We start from the raw sequence: 9,163 nt of genomic DNA, 5'->3' as shown, positions 1-9,163 counted from the left end.
CTACTTCTTTTCAGGAAGAGCCTCAAAACCTGGCTTTTCGAACAGTGAACCTCTCAGCCCCTTTCCCTCCCCCCGTCCCCTCCCAGCGCCTTGAGACCCTCACGGGTGAGTAGCGCGCTTTATAAATCTCTTTGATTGATTGATTGATATATATAGATCTACCTCTATATATATATCTATCTACATAGATATATCTATAGATATATCCATGTACATAGATATATCTATCTACATATATATATATATATATATAGATCTATATGTAGACTAAAAAAAAATTAGTTGTTGTATGGTTTCCTTGGAGGCCAAAATGGCCCCCAGGGAAACCTTACAACATCTAAAAAAATATTGCCCCCACAGGGGGATCGCCCTGCCCAGGGGCGACCCCCTGTCCTTTTATTTTATTTTTTGGAGAAAAAAAAATATTCCCCTAGGGGGGTGCGATCGTGCACCAACCCCAGGGGGCACCTACCTTTTTTTTAATAAAAAATATGCCCCGGGGGGGCGGCCCGTTTTCCGAGGGGGCCGACCCCCCCAAGTGAAATCCCTGGTGTCTAGTGGTGTTTCCTGGCCCCCGATCGCAGCTGTGCTGCGATCGGGGGCCAGGAAACACTTTCAGAAGTCCTCATAAGAAAGGGGAGACTCTCCCCTTTCTTACGAGGCCTTCTGAAACTGTTTCCTGGCCCCTGATCGCAGCACTGCGAAACAGTTTCAGAAGGCCTCGTAAGAAAGGGGAGAGTCTCCCCTTTCTTACGAGGCCTTTTGAAAGTGTTTCCTGGCCCCCCGATCGCAGCTGTGCTGCGATCGGGGGCCAGGAAACCTGAAAGTGTTTCCTGGCCCCCGATCGCAGCACAGCTGCGACTGGGGGCCAGGAAACACTTTCAGGAAGGCCTCGTAAGAAAGGGGAGAGTCTCCCCTTTCTTACGAGGCCTTCCTGAACGCGGGGAAGGCCGTTTTCCCCATCGAAGTAGGAAGCGGCCGCAAGGCTGCTTCCTGCTTCGATGGGGAAAACAACTTTGTAACGTCAGCGCTCCGCGCGACGCTCTGACGTCACAAAGGGGCGGGTGGGGGGTGGGGGGAGACACGGAAGCTTCCGTGTCTCCCGGGAAAAGAAAAAAAGAAAAAATAAATCCTCGAGTGCAACGCACCCGAGGATTTATTAACACCCTCCCTGGTGTCGGCCACTGGTCGTGACCTGCACCAGGGAGGTAGTGTGGGCGTCGGCCAGTGGCCGTCACCCGCATTTAAGGGGTTAAAATTGCACTGTCACCTTTTGTAGTACTTGAGCTCAAACAGATTTCCTGAAGCACATTTAGGCAAGTAACTACAATAATAATGTAGAATGTTCAGATATGCATTTGTCTCTTCAAGATAAGCATTCTGCAAAAATACACCAGCTGTTCTAGGAAAGTGTAGCGCTCAAAGAACAAACTCACTGGAGAATACTAGTCACGTAGCTGCAGTCTTTTCCGGAGTGCTGGAGGAATGCCTAGTGTCAGCTGGTAGAGGAATGAAGAAAGTAATTGCCTCAAAAGTCCTGAATACGAGGACTGCCAAATTAGATGCTGAGATCAGGAAGCAAAACAAAGCCAAGCAGGGAGGTATGCTTCACTCTGATATTTATGGCCAATCCGGAAAGCAGTTGAGTTTCCATAAGTGGATGACTCACCACACCCAATTAGAAGCACATGTCGACACCTGCTCACATTAGCAAACAAGCATTGGTAAAAACAAGCATTGATAAAAATCAATTGTGTAACACAGCACATTATGTTTACTTAGAAACATGAAGATTTAACCAAGAACAGAGATATGATTTAGCCCTAATCCTTGGGGATGATGACAGATAATGCAGGAGGCACCTTGAGGATTCCTGATACATACAGTTTTTTTTCTTGACCTTTCCTGTATCAACATTTACAAATATGTCTTAACTGCCTTTGATGTGTAATACAAACTTGTCATCTTCTCTCTTGCCCAATGAAAGAAAATCACCCCTGTCACTCCCTTCATCCACAAATGTAACATGTAATGTTTCTTTCTGCAAACTTTGGAAAAGTGCCCTCTCACACCACATAAAGAACACTTCTGTTTTAATGCAGGGCACAATTTACTGTTGCCTAAATGTGATCTACTGTCACAAATAAAACATTTAAGATTTTCTTTGGAGAATTATTTTGAAGTATCCTTATTCACCTCATGTTTCCTTCCTGCGTTTCTGCCTTGACTTTTAGCATGAACTTTACTTACACATTCATCTAGTTTTAACTTTTCTGTATACCTTCATCACTCCTGGAAGACATTTCAGATTTTCTGACAATATCCAAAATTAGTTGTAACTTAGAATCCCATTAACCCAAACCCTCTACTGAATGGAAGAATCATTTACATGCATGACTACTTGATCCACTCTTAAATCTTCTTGTAAATTACCAAAATTACAATTTAACAATAGTGTTCTAAGTGCTGCGACATAGTCATCAATATTTTTATCAGACTCCTGTTTCCTGTGGAAACAATTGTATCTTAATATACCAATACACAGCTTAGGGCAAGAATATTGATCAAAAGCACTGATAACATTATCAAACACATTGTGATCTCCTTGCCCATCCACATCTTTAGTCATTTGCTTATACACCTTCAAACCCTCAGGTACAACACAATGTAGGAAAATTATTTTTTTCTGTTGTGGAGGCATTCCACCCTGGACATCAAAAGTGTCAATATAGTTAAGAAAAAATGCTTTCCATTATATCCATTTTATATAGGTAACACTGACCGCTGGCCAAAATACCTAAGGAGGGGGAAGGGAGAAGCACTGTGCACACATAGTGGTAAAACAAAAAAAAAAAAAAAAACTCAAAGTGAATACACAAAATAATAAATTGTTACTCACTTAAAAGTCAATCAATTACAACATGTGGTCGAAGAAAATGCTCCATGCAGGTAGGAACTAAGCTGAATGATCCCCAAAATGCAATCTCTTAAGAGATTACCGGTTCCACAGTTTGAAAAGATGCAGATGAAAAAAATGAACCAAATGTGTAACAATGAAGCAAATGGATCCACAATTTATACTAACACTTCCTGATTTCATCCACCAATGCAACTGGAGGAACGTGACAGCGTGGCTGGTCGCTGCAAGGAATCCATTGTTGAAAACAGAGGACGCAGCTGAAAGAAATTGAGAGAATTCAAAGTATTGAGCAAAGAGCAGATTTAAAAGTAAGTGTTGCTCAAGCTGCACGCACGTTGAAGCCACGAAATGAGCCTGGCGCGTGTACTGACATCCTATAGGCGTACACAATCAAGGAGTAAGCACACCATTCCGTGTTTACACAGCACCAAATGTCAGCTGCACGATATGCATAAAATCTAAATCGGCACACTCCAGTATTCACGGCATAATTCCATTATTCATGGCACACACTCTGGGAAAGTACTTGTGCCGGAAACAGACTCCTTCTGCAAAATATAGTTCAGTACACCTGACAATATTTCAGGGAACTTAATGTAGTCAAAGTTCCCAGTACAGAATAAAACGATAGTATTGGACGAGATGATCACACGCTGATTAAAGGTCCAAGGAGTGGTGCTGCTCGTCGCCACTTGCAAATTAAGAATCCAAAACGTAGAAGATGACTAGGATCTTTATAAGCGTCCTACTCCAGTTCAACAGAAACACAACTGACGATCTTAGAGTAATACTGTTAGACTTGGCATCCTTGGCGTGGTCTCCCCTCACTTTTTGCATCTGTTTCCCAGGTTGTTGATGTGTGCTGGACTCTGTCTTTGCTGTTTTTGTCACTCTGGGCACTTTACCACTAGTATCCAGTGGCTAAAGTGCAGGTGCTCCTATATGAAATATGAATGTAATTGGCTTTCCATGATTGGCATATTTGATTTACTGGTAAGTCCCTAGTACAGTGCACTAGAGGTGCCCAGGGCCTGTAAATCAAATGCTGCTAGTGGGCCTGCAGCACTGGTTGTGCCACCCACATGAGTAGCCCTGTAATCATGTCTCAGACCTACCACTGCAGTGTCTGTGTGTGCAGTTTTAAACTGCCAATTCGACCTGGCAAATGTACCCACTTGCCAGACCTAAACCTTCCCTTTTCTTACATGTAAGAAACCCCTAAAGGAAGGCCGTGGGTAGCTCCATGGGCAGGGTGCAGTGAATGTTTAAGGTAGGGCATATACCAATGTGTTTTGTATGTCCTGACAGTGAAATAAGGCCAAATTCGTTTTTCACTATTGCAAGGCCTGTCTCTTTCATAGGTTAACATGGGGGCTACCTTTAAATATGATTAAAGCGTAGATTCCCTCTGGGAGCAGATAGGCATGTGGACTTTGGGGTCTCTGAACTCACAATTTAAAAATACATATTTTAGTAAAGTTGGTTTTGAGATTGTGTGTTTGAAAATGCCATTTTAAGAAAGTGAGCGTTTTCTTGCTTAAACCATTCTGTGACTCTGCCTTTTTGTGCATTCCTTGTCTGGTTTAGTTTGACAGTTGGGCTGTTTGCACCTCTCTCTAGACAGTGACACAAAGGGAGCTGGGGTGTAGCCTGCATATTCTGATGAGCCATCTGTGCTAGGAGAGAGGGGAGAAGTGGCCACTTACACCTGAAAGGGCTGTGCCTGCCGTCACACAATGCAGTCTCCAACACCCTGGTGTGTGTCTGGGGCCTGGCCTGGTCAAGGGAAGATTTCTCAAACAGAAGAGACTTTCCTTTGAAGTTCGCCTACTTCAAAGGCCAAATTGGGTGTAAATACCCAAACCCCTGAAAAATGTGATCACCCTTGGACATCAAGAGGAACCTCTGCCAGGAGAAGAGCTGAAGAGCTGAGGAGAAATGCTGCCCTGATTGTGACTGGGATTTGTGGAGCTATCCTGCAGTTGCTGCTTCTAGCTGTGCCAGGGGACAAAGACTGGACTTTGTAGTGTATTCCTGCTTGTGAAGAAATCTCCAAGGGCTTGTCCTGAGCTTGCATCCTTTTGTTGAAGTCTCAGGGCCATCAAAAACTTCTCCTGCCAGCACGTGGACTCTCTGCTGAGACTCCTGCCCTGCCAAGTGGTGCCCTATACAGTTCCTGGGGCCTTGGAAGGTGAAGCTGGCAGACCAAGACTGAAAATCTACACATAGACCACTGTGCGGGGAAAATGTTGTCGCACCTTCTGAGATGCGGCTGAGAAACGACGAGCCACCAGCTTTGCAGCTGAAATACACTCTCCATCTGGAAGATAGATGCAAGCAGCTGGAGAAACAACGCACACCACCCATTGATGGAGGCTGATAATGTTGCAACCCACATATTGCGGATTTGCTGATACCGTGCAGCAGGATTTTTGATGCAAACTCGCTGGCCGTGGAAAAACAACGCAAAGCCTGGCTGGATCCAAGTGCTTGACCGGATCGAGGCATCGCTCTCCTGCCAAGCAGAAAAACGACGCACGCCGACTCGACTGGAGGAGGAGAAATGACTCACGGTCTCGCTTGTGGGTGAGAAATTGATGCATTGCTAGCCTTGTCCGGCGCACACCCGCCTGTGCATGTTATTTTGATGCTTCCCAGGTACTTTTCAACGCTAATAGTGTTTTTACTGTTTTCTCAAGGATTTAAGACTCTTTCTAGCTTTTTAATTCATAACTTGATTTGTGTATGGTGAATGTTTGTCATTTTGGTCTTGTTTTGTTTAGATAAATATTACCTATTTTTCTAAACCTGTGTTGTGTCATTTTGTAGTGTTTTCACTAAGTTACTGTGTGTGTTGGTACAAATACTTTACACCTAGACTCTGAAGTTAACCCTGCCTGCTTGTGCCAACCTACCAAGGGGGGTGAGCTGGGGTTAACTGAGGGTGATCCTCCTTTACCCTGACTAAAGTGAGCGTCCTTGCTTGGACAGGGGGTAACTTGACTGCCAACCAAAGAACCACCCCATTTCTAATAAATACCCATTCCAGAATACATAATGAAATAATGTGCACGTGGTCATGGAAAAATTACACACCTGCACTGGACATAACATCGATGTGTCCCTTTGTGTCACTTTGCTGCTCCTTCAATTTGACACTTTGTGATGGTGCAAACCCTTAGTAAACGTGAAGTCATGTCTCCTACTTTTCCGAGGGTGAGGAAAAGAAGCTGCCACTTTTGTTTATTCTGTTAGTATGGAAAATATATAAAAGACAATGATCTAGTATAACACTAAGGGATTTCACAGTTTAATTGAGAATGGGATTGAATCCTTCAGGTTTTAGGTTTGCTATATCACACATATCACAGATTTTCTCCCAAGCCTGTTGTATGTTTTAACTGACAACATATTTCTCCTACTGGGCTGCTAATTAAAATACCCAAACCTAATTGCCAAATGTGAAATACTTGTGAGGTATTTTTTACATGAAGGTCTAATAACAAGAGGGAAGTCGCCCTAAAATCTTGCCAATTTTCGGGCCTATAACATTTCAAATGTCTTGCAAATTTTTAGCCATTACTCCAAACTTTTTAGACACATAGATATCTGGAAGTGAAAAATATGAATCTAACTCTTTAAGAATACACGGTTCTTTCGATATGTGGAAACTGGTTTTAATTTGATATACAATTCAATGTAGATATTAAAATAGCAAATGATTTCACATGACATACCACTTTTAATTATTCGCAATGCACAATTCTAGAAACAGAGAGGAAATCGTACAATCCAGTAAACCAGAATGTGCATCTAGTGATATGGTGTCATTATAACTGGGATAGAAAAAAACCTGCCGTATATTATAAGGATATTGGGATTTACTGAGGAGTTATGTGACCATATAAATGAGTTCATTTATAAGGCCATAGAACTCCTACATGACTCACAATATCCATACTGTGTACTGCAGAGTGTATTTTATGTTTTTGTAATACACGGTCACACCATTAACTTTCCAGTAGGTCTTGTAAATCCTTGGTACCTTGGTCTTTTGTAGGAAAAAGGTAATATGGTTGTGCATATGAAGAATAAAAGGCAATATTTTGCTAAATTAACCAAATCAGAAAGTAGTTAGTTATTTTTCACCAGAATATATTAGGATCGGTTTAATGTAAGTCAGGTAAAAAAAGTGTTGAGGCTTAGAATGTGCAGAAAAAAAACAACGATGCGATTTTTCCTGAAATGTTTTTTGGTGTGCAAAAAATAAATAAATTGCCTTGAATATCTCCTTTCTTCTCATTACATTTTGCTTCAGAAAATCAAATCATGAGACTGATAAAACAGTTTCCATTGTGTTTTGTAAACTGCACCTCTAAATTTGCTCTGTGATCTACATTTCACCTTGGATGCCAGCCGTTATAACATCACAAATGAACTATAAAAATGTATTAAGGCAGAACAGCTACATCATTTTATCATTACTTGTGACTAGAGACATCATAAGTCATCTGCAATAAATAAATAAACAATGGGCTTTCCTATAGGCACTGCAGACTCCCATTAGTTATAAAGTGGAATAACTTAATAGCATGTCAATGTTGCAGTGCAGTATTTACTAACCAACTGTCTCCTTTTGGGGGGCGATTTGTGCAATGATTTCATGTAATATGTGAAATATTATGGTAAATTATTAATTAAACACAACCAAGAGAGGCCTGAAAGGAAACAGATTCTAGCCAGCATGAAACAGATTTCTGAAAAGGGGTGGGCACATCCAATCAGGCCACAAGGCTCTACCTGGCATCGATCTAATATCTGGAGCTAAAGAAATCCTCACTGTACATACACTTCACAGATCTGAAAACCTGATTTGATTCAGCCAACAGGACTCTTCTTTGGTCAACTCTGAGGAAAAGGAAAGAATGCCTGAAGACCTACTTGCAGCCCTGCGGTGGCTTCATCACCACACAAGAACCAGGATTAGATACATAGTCAAGTGGGAGTCTCCCAAGGTGTGTGCTTACTCACCTTCCGTTTACCTGTACATAACCCGTGCATAAATCATATGGTAGTGTTCTTGATTGATCTGAACCTGGACTCATGTCAGATAGGAAGAGGCAAAAACATACTTATCCTCTTTTTCACCAGTGATACAGTGTTTTTAATTCAGATGGAGCTGGAAATGCATTACCTGTTGAGGGTCTTCCAAAACGAATGTAACCTCAAAAATCATTCTGTCAATGCCACCAAAACGACATTAATGGTCTTGAATCAGAAAATACTCTTGGATGAAATAGTACAAGTTAGGTGATCCACCTGGGAGCAAGTTATCACTTCCGATTATCTAGGTATATGCAACATGACATAGGCTAAACAAATACAAAAAAGGTGTCTATCATGATCCAGAGTCTGGCCTGTCCTGGATACAACAACATATGTGAAACATAAATAAAAGGAATGGTGGAAATTTCTGAAATTATAAAATTATGGCAGCGGCTTCTATTATTATTGAGGCTTTAAAAATAGAATAAAGCCACATAAGATCTAAAATCGCTTAAGAACTACGGTGCTCATGGGCCCAGGCACTCCGATGGAAGTCCCTACGTTTCAAACTGGGTTTAAACAACATAGAAGAACTAAACCAGCTAACACACAGTCTGGTCTAAGGCCTGCCGTAGACAATTTCTACTGCAGCAAAATTTTACCTGAAGTTAGATTTCTTGAGCTTTGAAAGCGCCATAAAAATACAATAGTTGTACCACGTGAAACAAACTCAATAACAATCGGGTGTGCTGACTTCTGAGACAGTCCCAACTCAATTAACAAGTATTGCTCTACGACTACTAAAACATGTTATTTGAAAAGCAAGTATTCCTAAAGTATCTATAACGCTGTCATTGCTCTATTTGGAGACAAAGAGCTTGAAGATGTACAAACCCCACTTGGACATCACACAGCCAGTGACCAAGAAAAGTTTAGACTTAAAATTCAGTCTCAGAGTTCTAATTGTATTAGCCTAAAGAAACAAGCATTTGCAATGCAATAGGTCTCGCATTTGTGTGAGTTAGAGCTATTGGCGTTGTAAATGACAGTCTTTCATTTATGTGATTTGGTTTGGAGTGTAGTGGATGTATGTGTTGTGGAGTGAAAATGTATTGTTTGTATTTTAATTGTTACTTGTGGAATTGTGCAGTGTTGAATTGTGTGTTACTGAGTATATTTGTGTAATGGAACTACATG

The sequence above is a fragment of the Pleurodeles waltl genome, chromosome 8, assembly GCF_031143425.1.
Source record: "Pleurodeles waltl isolate 20211129_DDA chromosome 8, aPleWal1.hap1.20221129, whole genome shotgun sequence".
Taxonomy (NCBI): Eukaryota; Metazoa; Chordata; class Amphibia; order Caudata; family Salamandridae; genus Pleurodeles; species Pleurodeles waltl.
This window is presented reverse-complemented; position numbering follows the sequence as displayed.